This window comes from Pavona decussata, unplaced genomic scaffold, assembly GCF_977016875.1.
Source record: "Pavona decussata unplaced genomic scaffold, jaPavDecu1.1 SCAFFOLD_233, whole genome shotgun sequence".
NCBI classification, from domain to species: Eukaryota; Metazoa; Cnidaria; class Anthozoa; order Scleractinia; family Agariciidae; genus Pavona; species Pavona decussata.
This window is the reverse complement of record NW_028145638.1, coordinates 3,355,692-3,378,211: the sequence shown is the minus strand read 5'-3', so window position 1 is coordinate 3,378,211 and position 22,520 is coordinate 3,355,692. Positions and strand designations below refer to the sequence as shown.

The window sequence follows — 22,520 nt, the reverse complement described above, 5'->3', positions numbered from 1 at the left end:
TGACAGATTCCAAAGTCACGTTTTTGCGTGACAGGTCAGAGAAGCACTGGAACCTAAACAGGGATATCTATCCCATCATGCACAGCTCACAATGATTGCTTGAGTCAATGTTTTCGTTCGAGTGTGCTGTCAAAACCCTGATCGTTTAAGTTGGTTATCGTTATTCTACCTTCCAAACTTATACAGCTGTTTAGCCAATGCCAAGAAAATGTATCTATAGCTGTTAGCGAGGCGAAAATGTGAGAAGTAAGCTTATTTATTTACCTAGAATGGGTATGTGGAGATTGATTACACGGGTTTGATGATCAATAAAATTGCTCTCTTGTAAGGTAAGACTTTCTCGTTTACTATCAAAACTTGAAAAAGCTTAAAGGTGACTTCGTTTGACGAATAGACTACATAAAACATTGCATTTCAATTATTTTGTTATATCGAGAGTCAAGTACAGTGCAGGCCAGAATTAAGCGAACCAAAACATACGCATAAAACGCGTCTGCTGCAGACGCGTGTACGCGTCTAAAAATCTGCAGATGTGCGTCTAGTCAGACGCATTAGTATGTATGAGCTAGCTCATTGTTTTCATATTGTTGATCTTTCATTGTTCTTTTGAATGGCCTGGGAATAGCCTTTCAGAAAGGTTTGACAAAGTATGACTACACTTGTCGACTTTCTTGTAGAACCGGCTCAGCGCAAGAACAACTTCATGTTGTTGAGCGCATGGAAGAACTTAAAAAAAAAAAAAAACTTGCCACGAGGCTTACGAAACGAAACGAAATGATGAATAACATCTGTAGAATTGAAGATATCAAGACTATAAACAGTCAGACTTCTGTGTGTGACAAGCTAAAAGAGGAATAAAACGCCGGGAATGCAGAGTTTCTAAATTTAAAGATCTGTACTTTGCGAAACGAGCTCTGCGTACGTGGACCGTGTAAGGATTTAACTTGTTGGTTTATATTTCTAAACGCTATTCTTATTTATTCCTTGTCGCAATGATGATTCGGGTAGTTCGAGAATAATACAGTATTTGTGGGTAAATCTTATAGAGAAAACAAATAAACTACGACCCGGAATAAAATCAGTCAATCCACCAAATGATTTTCAACAGACTTCGCTCCTCTCGCGCGCTTCGGTTCAGATTTGCTTACTTACCGTGAACTTTCCCTCATTCTACCTCAAGCATTTACTATCTTCGGCCGCAAAATGTAATCGTTCAGTTGACTATAAAGATCCAAGGCAAATTCCGTTGGTTAAAGGCTTAGGGTAAAATAGGAAACTTCAATTTTGCAAAATTTCATTCGCGACTAGTGAGAGCGATAAGATCGATTCCCCGGAACAAACCTAAACGTAAAACACTGAGAGTCTACTGAGTACCGCAACGCTTGATGCATTCCTATATTTACGTTCACTTGGATAAAGCCATAATAGCAACTTTTGCAAGATTGAAAACTTCTTCTAATATTGTAAAACACTGACAGAAGCCGTCGTTTCGACGTAGAAAGAAATTGCCACACTGATAACATCGGGAAGATTTCAGTCATGTGCTAGGCAACCAAATTCCTGCACATGTATCAAGTTTCATTCGACAACAACACAATGTACGGAGGTTCTTGGAAGGAAAACTGGATGTTTTTTTATTCAATCAACACGGGAGCCACAGTGCCTTTCCAATTATAGCCAACTTGTGCCAATTTCACCCCTTCGAAGAAACATCGAAACGCTTTCTCTTTCGAGTCACAATGTGCGTGTAATTTTTAAAATAACCGAAGGCATAACTCGAAACACTCACCTATCATTCACGAGTTCGCGCACAGAGCGCTTTGATTTCGAAGAAGTAGTATTCGACTAATTAGCTTAGATTTACATTTTCTATAACATACAGTGAATATTCAATATCGGCTAGGAGTTGTTTTTAAAGTCGCCAGTATTTACAAAGCAGATAAGATTCGAAATATGATAGCTGTCGCTGGCTGATTTCATAAAATGCTAAATTTGTGGTTGTAGTTAACCGGTTGAATTCTTTTGTTTTGTTTGACAATACCACACAAAGAGAACTTACGGCGATGCATAACAATGGCAAAAACGCGCACATTTAGACGCGTCTAAAAATACGCGCATACGCGTTTTTGCTGCGTATAAAACGCGTCTGCGTAGTTCGCTTAATTCTGGCCTGCACTGTAAATATCTTAAATCTCTTCGCGCGAAATACCCGCAGGACCGTATCAACGCCTTTACTTGGGCTTTTTGTTGCAGCCTTAACCCGTCTAATCGTTTCACGTCGAGTTTTCGTTTTTAAAACTGTGCAACGGAAATGAATTTTCCCCTTTTTAATGCTGTCACATCGCCCGACATGTGTGTTAACCTCTGTGTATCGTCAACCATGAATTGCGCGTGACATTGCGTGGCGTGTGCGTTACTTGCGCACTAAAGATGCGCATAAACAATTAGCGCGAACGTCCTTAAGATAAGTGGGAATTTTCTGCAGTTCCAAACGATTTTCCCCTGTTCTGTTTAGTGTTCCCTATCCTATTTCCTTAGCAGTTACAAAACCCCTTGCTCCCTTGGACATTAAGCACTTGTTATGGGCTTCCCTTGGGGGAGGGGACACCAGGCCATAGCATAGGTGTGAGAATTTGGGTTGTTGTGTGAACTTCGCAACAAATTCAAGCACTTGAAGTGGAGGAAATGTGGGGGCTTAGATTTATGGCAAACCAATTCAGGGAATTTTGAGGGACTGTCAACTTTCTTTTGCACAGTACTGTAGCACTTCAAATATCCTGTATTAAGGAGGCTCAAAACGGTTTTCATCTGCATGGGCACGCATAACCTGCCCACGCCATAGCTAAGGTGCAAGCGTTAGCTGAATGAATCAAATTATCAAAAGTTGCATGCACAGAACACCAGAAGTGGAAACGCAGCATAAAATCATGCGAACCGGAAGTAAAAGTTGCAGGAAACATTTGTTTTTATCTTGAAATTTTCACGGTGACCTACATGTATCTTGAATTTTTGCATGAAGTGCAAAAGTATGCCACTTCAAATGGAAACCTTTGGGAGAAAGTTATCCAACAGAATTTCCTATAGATGAAAAAATGCCTTTTTAATGTAACACAAAATCTACTAAATAATTTTTTACTTGGGCGGAGCCCAAGTTATAAAATAGGATTTCTCTGTAAGTCTCAAATGGCAAATAGGGGTTTACTGCGCGTGCGCTACATGTTGGCCGAGTCTGGATGTATTCATCATAAGCCGCCATTACGGAATAAAAAACAAGGACGTGAAATCAACACAACGAATAACGTATTCGTAAAAGAAAACGGCTAGTATGTGTGTTGTCTGCTAACTCCTTCCATTGAACAAAACTAAGGGGCAACTTTACTTTCAGGACAAATATTTTCCAAAAGTTCGACTTCGATTAACCTCCCTCGCAGACGCTCTTTTGACTCTTCTCGATAAATCCCCCCTCGGTGTCAAACGTAATCGATAAGATCAGGCCGTAAACACTGAATTTACATACAGCCGAGCAAAACATGTCATTTCTCTGGCCGCAATATAAAAAAGAAAACGTTCAATTAACTTTAAAGATTCAAGATCATTCTGTGGGTGAAAGGCTTAGGGTAAAGTAGGAAACTAAAACTAAAGCTTCGAAAATAAATTTCATTCGGGGTCCAGTGTGAGCAATAAGATCTATTCACCAGAACAAATGTAAACACTGAAAGTTTGCTAATGCACAGCGACAATCAACGCTTGACAAATTAATTTCTTTATTTACATTCACTTGGATAAAACCAAAATGTGATCCTCCACGGGAAAACAGGGAAAAAAGTGAACGCACGGGCACGCCAAATTGACACGCTAAACAATAGGCAGTGAGTGAAATGACACGCCGGCATCTGAGCTGTGTGTCAGAATGCAAAGCTAATTAATTTTTTTCATTTGTTCTTATCGCACGATAAAAATAAAGGTGCGTGTTGGGTCAAACAATGAAGTGTGTCAAGCACAGCACCAGGTGAAATGGCACGCCAGCAAGTAAAATGGGATGCAAGTGACCAACATGACACGGTAGCCGTGTCTAAGATTTTGAATTTCATTCAATTTACCGTTCTCTCGTCTTGTCAAACAATCCCAAACTTGGGGAGCTCTTTTCAATCGAGTGTGAAACCAAAATTACTCAATTCATCTTTATTAGACGTTCTTTAATGCGACACAAACTAACGAGGGCTACAAGAAAATGTCAGATGACTTGTGTGCCTGTTTTAGCAAACATAAAGCGCAAAAATGAAAACTTTCAAAGGAAATTACCATAAAAATCCGAGTTAATGTTGTGAATGAAATTATAACAGTAGAATCTGAAAAAAATCTTTCCTTCGGGGTCGAGAGTTAGCGATAAGATCAATTCATTGGAACAAACGTAAACGCCGTGCAGTGTCTTTCCACTTTATAAACCCAGCTTCTTTCATTTAAAACCCTTTTAAAACCTGGAAACACTCTCTTTTGTGTCATGATATTTTGCCCATTGGCAATCCAGCAAAACCACTAAAAGAATGAACATACACTTCGACCTTTGCGTTACCTTCCAGTGCGAGTGAAGTTTATTTTCTTTTTTGCGTGTTTAATAAACAAATAACTGTAGACATAAATTTGAAATACTTCATTCTTTGGTCGCTCACAGAGCGCTCTGATTTTGTCATTAAAGTTCTGTCCCATTCCAGTGATCATGAAATAGATTCGTTGAGTTAACTTTCTGTAAATCGGATGTTCTGTGAGGTTTGTCTTATCACACGCGTCCCATATACATGTAGAACGCATGTCTTTTCGCACGCATTTCATATTACATGTTATGCGTGACATTTTGTGATCGTGCACTGTTACCAGTGAAAAAGCTGGAACATCTCTCATAGAAAGCCCAGAAAAAAAATGGTATCAGGGTGGAAAGGTATTCGCACAAATACCCCTCTGTCGCCAAAATTCATCATTACCACTGGAACCACAAATACTCCTTTGTCACCAAAATCCATCATTATCAAGTAGATGCACCTCATGGTTACAAAATCCGACATGTTTAGTAAGAGAGTAATGTTTTATTTTGTTTGCGTGACATTTTCGGTCGAACTACATCACGTTTATGCCTTAGACTCTCAGCGAATCTTTTATTGTTCACCTGTCACCAAAGACCGAACTAACGTGCATGCTCAGATACTCCTAATACAATGACGTCCAAGTAAACGCTCCCACAGCTTCTTGTTTTTAAGATATTACCAGAGAAGTAAATAATTTAGGGAGCAAACAATAAAAACAGTAGGTCACCGACTTAGTTTTGAAATAATTTGCAAAACGTGAAAGTTAGAGGTCTTTTTGTGGAGCTGCCGAGTTGCCATGCTAACGGCCATGATGTCAGAACTAGTCTTAAAATATTGCCAAATAACAGAACTACAAAAGATGTATATAGATTGCCTACATGATCAGAGACAATTTTTTGTAACCTTTCATCGTTTCACAAACCCTTATAACAATAAAAACACCCTTAACATCTCCTTAAGTGTAAGAACTTGCTTTCGATCAGGAAGGAAAACTGAGATTAAAGAAGACAATAGTTTTAAGCTTCATTTTAAAGTAGGTAAAGGCCTAAAATCTTTCAACCGAGCGAATATTTGGAGGTGCGCTTGTTTCAATTTGCGGCATCCGTGAATCGGATGTAAACACTTTGTGGTGTTTTGGGCCAGAGGCCAATACACATTGAGCATGCGCACTTATGCACCATTCCGTAACATGCCGTTTCGAATCAAAGATGTAACACACTTCATGATCTGCCTTATCTGCGGCTGAATGTTATCAGATCACTGAAACTTGTGTTCAGCTGCGTAAAAGAACTTACAAGTCTCGGCAATTGGAAACAAATCAGAAAGCCAACAGTAAAATAACACGAAGAATCACAGAGCATAAGAATTCCTTTGTACATTGATCTTTTTCTCACGTGGGCCGTTGCTATCAGATAGTGTTTACACAACGGCTAATTGTATTTGTGTAATTTCCTGTGGCGAAAGTCTGCAATTTAAACATTTTCTGTAAAGCGTTAAAAGGGGCACAGTCAACTACAACTTCATACATCGAAACTCATTTGCTTCAATGGAATCATCAAAATAATGGTAGAGTTTTGTTATCAAGACCCCTACTAGTGCACACAAACTACAGTAACTATTAAAATTATACGTAGCTGCAGATGGTTAGGGTGGAAGTGGATTGATTAAATAGTTGGCCAACTTTTTCAAGTTCTTCCAGGCAAGGCACTAAAAACTGATAATTGTTTGTTCTTCCTAGGAGAAAAACCTTAATATTAATTTTCTTTCCAGTGATGTAAGAGCAATTTTATTTTACAAACCAGGTTCAAATACCGTAAACTGACGCTTTTAATCCCCCCCCCCCCCCCCCCTCTAGCTTTCCTTGTTCAGGGAAATACCAGTAATGGTGCTAAGCTCAACAAATTTAGATCAAAGATAATCAGTGGCGAGCCCATTTAGTGATTTATACACCGTTTAAGCTTGTTGTATCTGGTGCTGGGATTCAAGCTTTCTCCAACTCAACACTTGAAAAGTATTCGGTACTGATGTCAGAGGTAGAGGAGATCAGGACTGATCTAGCAGCACGATTTTGTAGCTTTTTTTTTTTTTTCATTTTTATTAAAGACCACTTTATTTATTTAGTGCACAAACAAATTACAACACACTACTTAAGAAATACTACTTGTGAAGTGATACTTATACTATTTACAATACGGTACTAAAAAAATACAAAACTACTTACAATATGATATTACTAACAAAACAAATAAAACAAATTGATAAATTTAATCAAGTTGCTTACAAATGGATAGTAACAGTATTTGCATTTGCACAGGTTGACTCCAAAAATTAATTGTTTAAAAAGTTGGACCATTTTTTGTTAAAAGAAAGTAGTTTATTTGTCATAATCGTAATGTATTTTTCTAATTCAATTTTTTCGTTAACGAGGGTGACAAAATCTGTGAACTGGGGTCTTTTGTCTTCTTGTACTACGTTAATGTAAAGAAAATATTTTCCAATAGTATGATCAGGTGATTTAGGGTTAGACTGGGCTATGTGAATTTTAAAACCACATATATAATTTTGTTTTGCTCCAACACAATGTTTCCTCTTTGTACAGTAGCGTTTTACCACTTTGTAAATTTATTCCAAAAAAAATTTAGCAATTGGACATGTATTCCACAAATAAATGGAGTGGTGTCTGATCAATATCATGGCAATAAGGACAAATTAATCGGTTTGCTGTTTCTTTTTCATCTTGTACAGAATTTTGTTTGTATACAGGATATTATGAACTACAGTAGAATCCCAGTAACTCAAACTCGGATAACTCGAACTCCCCCGCTAACTCGAATTGAGTCTCAATTCCCTTGAATTTGACCCAACTTTTCAGTCATTTTTACTCGGTTAACTCGAACTCGGATAACTCGAAAACCCAGCTAACTCAAACTAAATTTTGTTTCCCTTGATCAAAATTTACCCCGATAACTCGAATTTCTGGTTCTTATAACTTGCCACGGATGCCCATTGAGATATTCCAGTAGTTTTTCTTATTGAACAAAGACTGGACGATGCAAAAGGGAACATAAAATGAGTGTATTAAATAAACTAAGTTACATTCACAGTATTGCATTGTCGTAAGAATGCATAATCGTTACAGTTGTTACAAAATGTTTTAGTTTCTCGTGAAATAAGTTTAATTTACACTGTATTGACCTGTATTGTATACCGAAGTGCTGAAAATCAATAAACTATTAATTATTAACCTGGAAAATTCTATATTTTAATCGACCCCGATAACTCCAAACCCCGCTAACTCGAACAGTTTTTCGTTTCCCTTCAGTTCGAGTTACCGGGGTTCTACTGTATTTCATATTTAAACATGGATTATTTTACCTCATTTGTGACATGAAAAAGTAGTGAGAAGATTTTTTGTCTTTCTTGGAAGATAAAACTGCATTCAATGAGTCTTCTCTCTGTAGTTGGAGGAGGGAAGTGCTGGTGATTGAGTAAAGTATTGTAAATTGTTTTGCATGTGAGCTTTTTGATTGCAAGTGATACGTATTCAGTTGACGGTGGAAGACATTCCTGCTTTAGCATAGTTTTCCATTCCCTTTCTTTCCCTGAAAGATGAAATTGAAGAGTCGAAACGATTAAGCGAAGAACTGGATGACCTAGAACAATATACAAGAAAAAACTCGCTTGAAATTCATGGAGTTCCTGCAAATGCTTATACCAGCACCGAAGAGGTATTTTTAAAGCTAGGAGAAGCCTTACATGTGCCGATTAAAGCGGTTTGTCGCTCAATGTTCGTGGTCTTAGGGACCCAACAAAGAGAAGGAGCATATTCTCTTATTTAAAAGATCAGGGAGCCTCTTTCAATTTTTTACAAGATACCTATTCAGAGGTTAACGATGAATCTGTTTGGAAAAATGAATGGGGAGGGCAAATTGTTTTTTCTCATGGGAGCCGTCATAGCAAAGGAGTGTGCATTTTGATTAACCCATCAGTGAATACAAAAATAGAGTTTTCTTTTTCTGACACCCATGGTAGAATAGCCTTAATTACAGTGAGCTTCACGTGTTTTAGGCTGTCATTGTGTAACATTTATGCCCCAAACAATCCAAACGAGCAATTGCAATTTATACAAGAGCTTAATAATTGTTCGATCGACAAATCAGAACTTACAATGCTAATTATAGGGGGAGACTGGAACTGTACCTTGACAAAAAAAGACAAAAAAGGTGGATTGGCATGGAAAGCTACGAACTTTAGAAATGCAATTTTAATAACAATGGATATGTTTGATCTCATTGATATTCAAAGGGAACGATACCCCAACACAAACAAATTTTCTTATACATCAAAAGCTTTGAATGTAAAATCAAGGATTGATTTCTTTTCAGTATCGAAAGAGCTGAAAAAGTATGTTAAAACAGTAGATATCCAGGCTTCAATCGCTCCTGATCACAAAACAGTCTACATGTCACTAGATCTGCCAAAAAACACCTCGAGGGGGCCGGGGTTTTGGAAATTTAATAACACACTGCTGGATGACAAGGAATATGTTGAAAACATACCGAAGATATACCCGAAGTTACGAGAGAAACTTAAAAACGTGGAAGACAAACGGTTATTCTGGGAACTGTTAAAAATGGAGATCAGATCGGTCACCATTGCGTTCACAAAAGGAAAGTGTAAATTAATAAATAAGCGAGAATCTGAAGTAACGAAACTATTAGATGATTTAGACGTGAAAATTTGCCAAAGCAATGACCTACAAAACATAGATAGCGAATTAAAAATATATGAGGACTTAAAAAAGGAACTCCAAACGATATACGAAAACAAAGGTAAATTCCTTCTTAACAGCAATTACAATGTCAAGTATTTACTCGATCTACCAAGGTTCTACAGAGAAATGCTCGAGTTTTTTAGTTTTTTTTTATTCTACCAGGGACTTTCATGACACAATTTTGTTCAACAACAAGGATATCCTAATTAGTGGTGAACCCTTTTTTATTAAAGAGTGGTTCTTGAAAGGAGTACGAGAAATCAATGACCTACTGAGAAGCGATGGTAGTTTCTTATCTTTCAATGACTTTCGAAGGAAATATGGCTTAACTAACACTAACTTTCTCCAATTCTATCAGGTCGTTAACGCTATACCAAAACACCTGGTCTCAAAATCAATATCAATGCAATATTCCGCCTTGGCTCATATCAACGATGTAACTTCTTTTCATCTTGGAAATGAGGTACGAATCAACCTTATGGAAGCGAAGGCGAAAGATTTCTATTGGCTCATAATTAATAAAACGTATAACGACAAGCATTCTGGTCCCCAATGTTGGGACACTACTCTCAATTTAGATGAAGAAAAATGGAGTGACATTTTCAGTTCCGTTCGGGATATCAGCAAGGAAAATAAAATGAAAGAATTTCACTTCAAGTTTATACACAGAATTATCGTTACGAAGAAAGAACTTCACAAATTCGGAATTAAAACAGATAATGAATGTATTTACTGCGGGGATCAGGACTCTATTGACCATATTTTCCTGGAATGCCACTTCACTCAGCGCTTCACTAGAACTTGTTTGTCTTGGTTTAATGATAACAATAACACAAACTTTACTCCAAACAAAGAAGAACTCTTATTTGGAATCTTTAATAACTCCATGCCATTATTAAAGAAATTTAATTACACACTCGTATTCATCAAGCGACATATATACACCAGGAAACTTAACGAAGAAGCATTGCTTCTCTCCGACTTTATAAAAAAAATTAAATTTAAATACCGCATTGAAAAATTTCAAAGTTAATTTCACCTGTCGAAAAACAATATGCTCCTTCTTTTACCTACATTAGCGTCAGCTAATTTCTTAAGTAATAGCTGCCGCGCTAATGCAACGGCTTATGCAGTTTGGTTTTGTGTGTACGTGTGTTTAGTATCTGCGTTTAAAATAAACTTCTGTCATATAGAATTGTATAGCCTGCGAGCAAGCCCCCCATCCCCAAGCTAGAGAGCTTGCTCGCAGGGTAAGAATTGTAATACGGTAATATATTATAACAACTTTGTAATAATAGTAGCATTGTAGTTGTTGTTGCTGTTGTTGTATTATTTTTTTTTTCTTTTCTTTAACTATTTGAAAAGTGTAATAAGTATTTATGTAGTGAAATAAAGTTCTTCTTCATTAAAAATAAAAAAAAAATGGTTTTCCATTCCTGTGGTATTGCAGATAGAAGGCTATAATACTGTAGAAAATTACTCGACGTTGTATTTCTACACGAAGGTTGTAAAAGTCATCAAGGTGTTACCTTCGTTGTTGAAAAGGCCAAGAGATTTTCAATGGCTACTTTTTCCAAACAGTCCAAAAAACAGATAACTTGTTTACTCAAATAAACTGATTGTTCCATATTATTTGATTTAACACGTCTCCTTTTGTTTTCGGGTAATTGCTATTAATTTTCTGCCTGTCGGAAATTATATCTCAAAAGAATTTGGTAAGTTTTCATCCAGGGGTAGATATTAAATGTTATAGTTACACCAGAAAAGAAGGTTGCCGCCAACATTGGAAAGTAAGGATGGTGGGATAAATTTCCATGGTCTTTTATCGTTAGCGCACAAGCGCTTTACCCAGACTATCTTTAGCGCTTTAGCCCTCCTTACTGTTGATTATAGTCGGGTTTTTTTAGTTTTGGATTCTTGTACTTCCATATGTAATCGAATATTATGTTATTAACTTCATCGGTAAACCCTTTTGGAGTGTCTTACACTGCAGTTAAAAGTTAGTTTGGATATTGCCAACGTTTTGACTATATTTACTCTTCCATATATAGAAATGTCTCAAGAGGACCAAATGTTCAGTTTCTTTTTAAGTTTAAGCAACAAGCTTTTTTAGTGGCAAGTTCTTCATCATGTGAAAAATATACACCCAAGGCGTAGACGGGCTCATCACTTAATTTTAGATTTAGAATGGAATCCTTTCTCTGACGCAATGATCCCAGCCAAAGTATTTCTGATTTAGATTGATTTATTTGAAGACCAGAACAGTTTTCAAATTGTTGCAGCAGATCAAAGAGCTTGTGAACAGACTGAATATCCTTAACAAAAACAGTTGTGTCATCTGCATACTGGGTTATTTTTATAGATTTATTTGGATCAATTTGAATACCTTCTATTTCCCTCGAGCGTTTGATTGCATTGCTTAAAATTTCTACACTAATAATGAACAAGATCCCAGAGAGTGGGCAACGCTGCCTGACACCTCTGCTTAGATTAAAATGTTTGGTGGCAAAGCCATTGTTCAAAATAATAAAAAAAAAAACTTGATATGTTATTATACAAGACTGATCCATTGTCGTAATTGAGGACCAAAGTTAAAAACTTCAAGGCATTTTTGAAGGTAGCACAATTCAATAGGATCAAAAGCTTTTTCAAAAATCAAGAAAGACCGCTATGCCTGGAATGTTTTTTCTTTTTAGTGAAGGACATCACATCTGTTATGATTCTGACGCTCTCACCTATATATCTTCCCTTTACGTATCCTGTTTGATTCGGGCTAATAATCGTTGGTAACACTCTTTCCAGGCGTAAAGCTAAAGCCTTTGTGACCATTTTGTAGTCGTTGTTCAATAGGGAGATTGGTCTCCAATTTTTGAGGTATTTTTTGTCTTTGTCTTTCTTTGGTATTAACGATATAATACCACGTTTTTGTGAGATTGACATGTCGCACCATTTTCAAAAGCATAGTTAAAGCTATCAACCATGATCATTTGACCAATGGCATTCCAGAATTACTGGCAAAATTCAATAGCAAAGCCGTCGGAACCAGGTGTTTTATTTCTAAAATTGTTTCAGCAAATTGGTACATTCCGTAAGGGTTAGCAGCCCTTCTTCCTGTTTAAGAGTATTCAGTCCGTCAAAAAGGTGCTTGAGATTGGCAGATTCTGGACAGACATTTTTAGCTTGATAAATTTCTTTGAAAAAATGTTCCTGACTTCTTCTAAAATTTGTTTAGGCTCGTGAACTATGTTACAGTCTTCTTTTGTTAACAAGGCTATGTGTTTCTTCTTGTGGTTGATTTTGTAGCTTTTGGAGTTTATTGGCAAGAGTTTTATTAGAGCTACCCCAAACAACACTACCATAATCAAAATAGGGTTTCACCAGAGAATTGTAAAATTAATAGCAATATTCTTCTATAGATTCTCAATGTGTACTATCCAAGTCAGATTTTTGTCTTCGTGAATACCAAGAGATTTTCGAATTTACTTCAGGGCCCCAATAACAGAAGCAATATTCTTCGATCTATAGATTCTTGATGTGAACAATCCAAGTCAGATTTTTGTCTTTATGAATACCAAGAGATTCATCAGGTCCCTTTCAATTTTTAGAAAGAGGGGAAGGAAAAGCGTTTTCAATCTTTACCAAGATCCAATTAACATGAATTCAGTCTTAGATTTATTTAGTGTGAGCTTATTGGCAATAAGCCAGTCACTGGCAAGATTTTTATTGAGAGAAAGTTCATCACTGTTAACATTATTACCTGCAAGCGCCAAGTTGGTGTCATCCGCTTACATTCAGGGATGTGAGTGCAAGAAACAATTCAGTTGGTCTGATTATTGTATAAGTCTAAGAAAATTTAGGAGCAGTCCCAAAATTGTCTCCTGAGGGATTTACCATGCGCAGGGCCGATACACAATTGCGAGGTGCCTCTTATACCACATGCAGCTTAGAAATCAGAATACTTTGATCCACCTCCACTGCCTGTACTAGAGTTCTCAAGATCCTTGGCGTGAGCAGTTTCTGGCGTTAAGGCCACATACTGTAATAAGCAGTTACCAGCAAAAAGGCGTAAAAGGAAAAAGTTTCTATTCACCAATCATTCCAGATTTTACCCCCCAAAGGCTTACACCACCTATTCGGTGCGGGCAAAGTTTAGCCTATTTGAGTGCTCCTAGTGCTCCAGTGCTCCTCTCAGGAATCGAACCTAAGACCTTCAGATTACTAGTTCGGATGCTCTACCACTGAGCTATAGGAGACTTGTGGGAGCTAAGGCCACTAAACTAGGTTCATAGGACAAACATCCTGCATACTGCTAGGATTGGAATGTCAATGTGTGGCCCTATGCGCAATGAAATAAATGTGATGGAATATTCCCGCGAGTCTCCTGTAGCTCAATGGTAGAACATAAGAACTAGTAATTGGAAGGTCTTAGGCTCAACTCATAATAGAATCACTGGGATTTCCTTTTTCCGAGTGTGCCTGTGTCATTTAGTGAATAATTCATCATTCTCTCTCATTTGGAATTATTCCGAATGTTTTTCACGCATCCCAAACCTTTATAACTTTACTATAGGTTTATTGAAGTTAGATTTTCTCTTCAAATTCTAGCCCAACTCTCCGTCTTTTGTGTACAGATCAATCGTGAAAGGCAATAACTATAAGTACACAGTTAAGCATCAACACTTTGAGTAGTGTTTGTTTGTTTGAGTCTTGGTGGGGGTTAAATCTATGATGTCATTAATATTGTGTGCATGGTTCTCATTGTGTGACCCTTAGTCATGCCCCTCAAATCTGAGCAATTTGCTCTTTTGATCATGGCATAACAGAACTAGGATCTTGTCTTTTTATGCCTTAAAATTTACCATGGCTAATGCAACACCTGTAGGCTTGTGTTTCCGAACAATTTTTGGATATGAATTGAAGTAGTGATTGTGATGCAGTGCCTTTTCATTTGCTGATTGGAAATTTTTCTGCATGGCATAACATTTTGCATTTTTTACACACCTTTCTACATCTTACACGGCAATGTGTCATGACACTCTCTGGCTCTTGTTTCAACTCGGACAATTTTCACTTGTAAATAAAGAACGCTGTTATGGAGACTTCTCGGCTTTTAAGAGGCAATGGCTTCCAACAAGACTGAAAACATAAAACACCATTTTTTCTGCAACAAAGCAAAAACATAAACTGTCTAAACCACTCTCCACGCAATCTGCACACAGAGACGCGTGACTTAATTTATTTATTTTTTTATAATTTTATTGCCTTACAGAAAACAGAATAAATGATTATAATACTAGATACTACTTGGAAATAGTTACTTACAGAGTTGACATTAATTGTTTTACTAGATGAAGCTTGCTATGCTTTACAATACTATACTTACAATGTTCACACTTATAGTATTTACAACACCTTTTAATCCACAATAATAGATCTAACAAATTACAATGAAAAATCAATAAGATGGTACAAAAGGGAATAAAACGAAACACAGATAACAACACGTGTTACTTACACAGATCTTACTCAAAATTTGTGCAAACTGAAGAATTAATAAGACAAAAAAAATATATTATTAGGTTGAATTTGGATACCATTACTAGCGTGTGAGAGCGAAGATAAAGAACAGCTTGCTGTGAAATGCTCGTTGGTGACAGCGTACACTGTATGTACATTATTTGAGTTTACGGGATTGGTTGCCAGAGTTTGAAGATATTGGAAGATAGCTGCAATTGCTTCAGAGGAAGTGATGCTATCGGTCAGTAGGTATATATTCTGCACAAGACTGTTCCCATTTTTCCACATCGCCTCTTTTTGTCTCCAACTCGAGCGTTGTTCTCAGAAAGCGTAAATAATGGTCAATAGGGGATGTTTCTTTAGATTTGGCTAGCCAGATGTGACGTCAAGCCAAAAGAAGGCAATAGTTAATTTGAAGTGCAAATTTTGACGTTTCCAGCTTCAGACCAAAAGCTGTAATGTTTAACAGGGTGGAGGTTTCGGACATTAGTTTTATACAGTCAACTCTCTCGTAAGCGGACACCCTCGGGAATTGAAAAACGTGTCCGTTAGTAGAGCTGTCCGCTTACGAGAATTATTCCCGTAAGCGGACACCAAAGAAAAATAGGGTGGATGTCCACTTACGGGAGAGTTAATTAGCGGGTGTTAATTGTGTTTTATTGCGTAGACAAAAATAACAACTGAAGATATAAAGCGAAACTCTTTATTGATGTCAAATGTTAAAACTCGAAAAAGTATATATACAGTATTTCTTCTACATTTAACAAACCGTTCAACGGGACTTATTGCTGCCGTCCATATATGTAACTCTGGTGCTTCTTAAAAACATAACTCTTCTAACAAAACGTTCAACGGGACTTATTGCTGCCGTCCATATATGTAACTCTGGTGCTTCTTAAAAACATAACTCTTCTAACAAAACATTCAACGGGACTTATTGTTGCCGTCTATAAATGTAACTTTGGTGCTTCTTAAAAACGTAACTCTTCTTATAAAACGTTCAACGGGACTTATTTTTGCCGTCTATAAATGTAACTTTGGTACTTCTTAAAAACATAACTCTTCTTATAAAACGTTCAACGGGACTTACTGCTGTCGTCCAAAAGGTATATCGTGACCAGAGAAGGTTTGCTCGGTCCTATGACAGTTAGGAGAAATAGTCCGTTATGGTTGACTACCTCCTTGCCAATAGAGACTTCAGTCGCATGTCTACTAAGACATCATTGACCTTGGTAATTGCCCGGACTAGCGGCTCGTTTCCTTGCCAGTCAGAAAATGCCGCTAGCTTCCCAACAAGTTCCAGCGCCTGTTCCGCAGATGTAATTTCCGGAAGTTGCAGGGGCTGGTCTTATTCCTCATCATCGTCGATTATCTCATACACCTGCTCTTCGTTGATAGACGCAGCGATTATTTCTTGTCGTAAGGTATCTCTCCAGTTTGTAAGTGTGGTATCCACTGGTGGCTCAAAGGCCTCAGCTTCGTCATCGAACGCTGACATGTCTAGTCCTGGGGAAATATGGCTTAGCAATTCAGGAATATCCATCAATTCTTCTCCCTCGAACGGGTCGTCATCTTCTTCAGCATTGAGATTTTCAACAGGATACATCCCAACTTTCTTGAAGCATTTGGAGACGACTGCAGCTGGAACCTCTTCCCAGGCGCTGACCACCCATCGTACAGCCATCAGCAAATTAACGGACTTGACAATCTCACTCGCAGTTTTCTCTCCATCCATTTGGCCAGCAACATATCGCAATAGCTTCCGCCTGTAGTACGTTTTCCAAGTTTTGATGATTCCTGCGTCAAGAGGCTGTGTGCGTGACGTGGTGTTTTTCGGCAGGAACTCAATTCGGATGTTGGAAAACTTGCCTTTTAGGGAGGGAGGATGACAGGGAAAGAGTATGATGTTACGATTTTCCCGCTTCATCTTGCTGTTTAACTTGGATACCACATTTCCCATTATCTCAGTTTTCATCCATGCCTTTGCGTTGCTGAAATACTGAGCACCGCACAGGGGGGGATATATCTACAAGGTTTGCAAAACAACGGGGCTTCTTGCTGCTTCCGATAAGAACAACACTATCCTTTCTTCCGTCGGCGCTCACAAAGAAAGCGACAGTGATCCTTTGCTTGGCGTTCTTTCCTCCACGACATCGCTTTCCCTTCTCTGAGAGAGACTTGCTTGGAAGCGCTCTCCAAAATAGAGATACTGTATTTCAATCAACACGATAAAGCAAACGAATTTTTATGGTAGAATTGATACTGCACTCGTATTTTTAAATGATGTTAGCTTTCTGTAAGAGTTCTGGAAAATTTTCACACCTCCTACCGACAGTTTAACAGGCTAAAAGTACCAACGTCAAGATTTTAGGAAATTAAAATGACCTGCCCACACACGTACAAACACTAAATTTACTTTCATTGAAAAAGAACCCGATGACAAGCAACAACAGTAAACACACGCTGTGAAAAGAGCTTTTACTGTACTGTATTCAAAAGTAAGACCTCGCATTACGGACCCCATTTTGCTGTGATCTCTTGACTGTAGCTGTATAAAGCGATGGCAAACAGGATGACAGAATCGTACGTAATGGTAGAGTCCTACATTCGCGGTTATCATGTATACAAAGATGCGGCTGGCTGGGATCCACAACTAAATGAGGAAAGGGCCCTTAAACGCGAGCCAAAGAACATCAAGGACGTGAATGCGGTTGCTGTAGTAAAGCCTAATTTAGAAGATTGCAGTCTTGAAACCACAGCCAAGGAACACGCTAACAGTGTCTGGATTCGATGAGATACTTGGTCACATTCCTTTGAGGATGGCTGAATTTGTCACCAAGTTTTTAAAGCGCGGAACAAACAAAGGGAAAGCCATCATAACGGGTAAACCTGTCGACAGAGGAGCTGGGTACAGCATGGAAATTCCTTGTAAATACGCTTTTTATAGTGATGTTGAAACATCTTTACCGTGGCTCAAGTCCAAGCTTGATTATCTGGGATACAGTGTTTGGTACAATCAGTGATTGAAAAAAGAAACAAGAAGTAAAGTAGACCATGACGAACGTGGCCATAACTAGCCCCTTCACAGACGTTTATTTTTTTCGTAAGATATTGGCGAGCGCCAATATCTTACGAAAAAAAAAACGTCCGTGAACAGGCTAGGCCATAATTAACGTGACACTACAAATGTTTCGTCGGACTCTTGTTAATGTCAAACGAACAGACAGCTTGCTTTGCCGCGGACAAATTGAAATTTGTAAAAAGCGATCCCCGCTGTTCTGTTGCTCTGTTAAAGGTCATATTTTTGTTGATTTATTGCAAATTAAAGACAAATTTCATTGCCAAGAGTCAATTACGTACATGGTGTGTCCGCTTACGAGAGAGCGTAAACAAAAGAAAAATCCAATTTTCATTTTCAAAAGTGTCCGCGTCCGCATACGAGAGAGTGTCCGTTTACGGGAATGTGTAAATAGAAAGTTTGACTGGGAGGTAAAAACGGGGATTTAAAAAGCCGTCCGTAAGTAGAGCTGTCCGCTTACGAGAGTGTCCGTTAGCGGAGAGTTGACTGTACTTTACAGCCATTCTGATACTCTTTTCCAAAAGTTAGATGTTTCGTGGCACGTCCAGAAGAGATGCATTAATGACTCTGGGTCTTCTTGACAGAAAGATGTCTGTGTAAAAATTTAAACTGGAATTCTGTCAGTTTGGTACTCCTGGTGCATGATCGTGATGTCAAAAGGTGTGCTGAGCTCCAGTCGAGATTTTCATTTCTTGAGTAGTTACAATCTAGACTCCTGTTTCTCACAGCCGAACCAGACTAAGTAATCCTTATAACCTTAAAACTCCTGTATGCAAAACTAGCACTTTTCAGGCCTCTTACTTTAATCGTATTGTTAAGCTCTGGAACTATATATGTAAATTATCACCCCCTACCAGTTTTTCAACTACTGCTTCCTTCCGCAACTTTGTTACTGAGCACATGTTTCACCTTTTGCAAAATCACTTTGACATATTCTATCCCTGTACCTGGTCAATTGTACGATCCTGCTCCTGCCATCCCTAGTTTTTTAGCGTCTTTTGGTTGTTTGTGTTTTAATTATTATTTGTATCATGGGAGGTGCCTCGCATGGGTCCTCGCGTCCTGTTCGCACCTGCCCTTTTGACCTTATCACTTTTCACGTATTTTTCATTTCTTTCTCGTTGTTTAATTTATTGTATTTAACATGTGTGTTGGTCAATAAAGCTGTTAAAAAAAAAAATAAAAAAACCCATTTCATTTGGCTGTTTTTGGCACTTTGCCGTTGATTCTTGTTAGTATTTTGTGTACAAGTGAGCCTACTTTTTTAGCCTCTAAAAGCTTAGTGCAAAAAGGTTTGTACTCCTGACTATTATCATGATGATCCACTTTTTTATGGAGGGTCTCTACAGCTGATATTATCCTGAAGAATTTAAGAGGAGAGACACTTAAGCTGTATTTTAATTGAAATTCGCCCAGACCCCCAAAGTTTCTTTGAGAACTGCATCCATAGCTTTAATAGATGTTGTGGTGTCTTCAACATTGAGATTGCCAGCAAAAATATTTTCACGACCATAATGTGTTAGTCAAAAATTTTTTTCCATTTTGCATTACTGGTAGTATCCAGGTATTTCTTGATCCATGTTGTTTTTAGAGCTTTGTTGAAATAATAAGATCAATCATCTTTAGGCCTCCATCACAATAATCATTTATCATAATTTTTCGTTTGATTTTGTCGCCCCCAATCCGTTCCAAAGAAACTGATAAAACAGCTTGTTGATCTGATGTAATGCATTGTCATTCAATGGCAAAGGGGATAGCAAATAAACTAATTGCGACGCGGCTAACAATTTCAAAATGGTAATTCTCCCCAGCAAGGTCAGTCTATGGTACTTCCAACAGCTAAGGATTTTCCTTATCTTTTCCACCTTTTCATAATAATTATAGTTTAGCAGAGCAGCTATTTCAGGCTCGACTGATAGCCACAGTCCTAATGTTTTAACTTTGGATTCCGGCCACTTTAATTCCTTTCCTGGCAGAAAAAGTTTGTCGTTTCCAATACTGGAACCGATCCAAAGGGCTTCCGCTTTATTCTCATTGAGTTTCAGACCGGAGGCTTTACTAAATTCATCTTACATGGTAAGGGCTGAGAGTAGAGCTTGTTTTGACCCGTCCAAAATCAGTGTTGTATCGTCAGCATATTGGCTAGTTTTAATTTCATTGTTGTTAACACAGATGCCTTTTATATTCATTGTTTCTGATTGCCTTGGCCAATACTTCCGCTGAAAGGATAAATAAATAGACAGACAGGGGACAACCTTGTCTAACACCTCTTTGGATCTGAAAGAAATTACTGGACCAGCTGTTATTTAGAATTCAGCTTTCCGTTTTACAGTAAAAAGCCTTTATCCACGTAATGATTGATGGACCAAATTAAACCAAAGAAACGCGTGCTTTCGTAGATGAAAGACCACTCTAGTGAGTCAAATGCTTTTTCAAAATCGATAAAAAGTAATAAGCCAGGAATATTATTTTCTATGAGCGGGATGTTTTCTCCAATAAATCTACCTTTGATAAACGCTGCCTGATCGTTGTTAATAAGTCTTGGGAGGACGATTTGCAATAGCTTTAGCAGCAATCTTATAGTCAGTATTCAGGAGTGTTATTGGACGCCAATTCTTAACGAAATAGAGTTCGGTGTCTTTTTTGGAAATCAATTTAATGATACCACGTCTTTGTGTTATAGAGAGGCAGCCAGATTCGAAAGCGCAATTAAGTGCGGAGATCAAGAGGGAGGAGATATCTTTCCAGAAAACTTTATAACATTCGGCTGGGAGACCGTCTGAACCAGGCGTCTTGTCCGAATACTGAGCTTCAGCACATTCCTTTTCAGACAAAGGATCTTCGCAGCTCTCTTGTTCCTCGAGCCCTAACACAATTTCATTGCCGGTAACTTGTTGAAAGAAAGTTGACTGGGGGCCATCATCTTGCTTGGAAGTATGAAGACTCTTGTAGAAAGAATCACTGATGTCTAGTCCTCGTGTGGTGTGAGGCTAAGTGCTTGCACCGTAAGCACACAAAAAATACAACAATAAAGAATAGAAAAATAGAAATGTCAGTGTTCAACAAAACAAGAAAAAATTTTCTGAAACAAACGAAGTTATACTCTGTGCATCATAATAATGTTCGTCGTTAATTTTGCCATCAAAAATAGAGTATTTTCTCATTTAAAACGTCTTTGTTGGCCTCATAGCTCCAAAGAGATCATAATTATTGTCATCATTGCCTTCAGTTGACGGCTGGCCATGATGCTAAACCAGTCAAAGAATGTGTCATGATGTTTGCTGGCTATTGTTTCAACTCACACAGTTTTCACTCTTAAATAAATAACCTTGTCATACTCGGCATGTCGGCATTGAAGGGCTGAGAGAGTAACTGGCCTGTCTATAATAAGATTGCTTTTGGTTGTTTTAGCTCAGATTCACCAGAGTTTTTGCATGTGGCCTAGAATTCCTTCAGGAAGTGTTGCTCCAATGTTTTATCTGCAGCTTTTTGCTTTGTTTTGTGTTATAAAATAGCCAGGGCCAAGCAAGCACTGTGATTGGTCAAACTGAGTTCTTTATAACTCCACAATGCACGAAGCATACGTATGGTGTGTGCATTATAATTGTACATATGCACGGAGCACACGTTAGATTTTTTGCCTGTGAAAAATCTGAGAAATTCAGAGACAGAACGCGCTGTCGCTCCAGCGATTCGCAAAGAACAGTCTCTTGTACTGATGCTTCCAGACTTTTAATTAACTTCAACTTGTCTCTCAACACCTTAAAACTTAAGCTTAACTTAGAGTTAACTTCTTGAACTTGCTTACGACGTGACGAAAAACTAAAACAGTTTGACTTTTTACTTGATTGCGCGCGCTGATGCGTGCCCTGTCGTGATCGTGTCATGATCGTCAAGAGCGCGCGCTATTAAATTACGCGTTATCTCGCGTAAGGAGAAACTTTAAAAAATTCGCACTTGTCTGAGGAGTTGCGATTGTTTATATTTTATAAAAGAAATAAAAAACTTGTTCCTCGTGCACTGTTGAGTGATATAAGCACTTGGGAATTTTTAAGAACACTCGAGAAGTGCAGAGAGGCACGAGCCTACGGCTCGTGCCTCTCTGCACTTCTCTCGTGTTCTTAAAAATTCCCGCGTGCTTATATAACTCAACAATGCACTCGGCGCGTTTTTTATTTCTTTAATAAAAATCACAGGTTTTTATTGCAAAATCATGAAGTAGTGGATGAAACATCAGAGCAGTATTTCCCAAAGCAATTCAAGGCCACACACAAAATCTCCAGTGAATGTGATCTGAAACAACAAAAAGTTATCTGAAATGCAAGTGGCTAGCTGGTTGTGGTTATGCTCTGAGCCCTTCAATTTGGATCTGATTCATACATTTGCCATTAAAGGTAGTAAAATTTTTTTGCCATTTTAAGCGTCTTTGTAAACCTAATTATAGAACCAGAGGTATCATACTTAAATCATTGCTTGGACGGTCAGCCAACTTGCTGGGTCTTGTTTGAACTCACACAATTTTTATTTGTAAGGAAAATAATGTAATAACCTTGTAATACTAGGGGCGTAA

The 22,520-nt window shown here is 38.0% G+C and overlaps 1 long non-coding RNA gene across 1 annotated transcript in view; it reads left to right on the top strand.

Moving 5' to 3' along the window:
- Positions 1 to 22,520, top strand: part of LOC146458430 (uncharacterized) — a 39,410-nt gene that overhangs the window by 4,995 nt on the left and 11,895 nt on the right. The gene's annotated exons all lie outside the window — the stretch shown is intronic.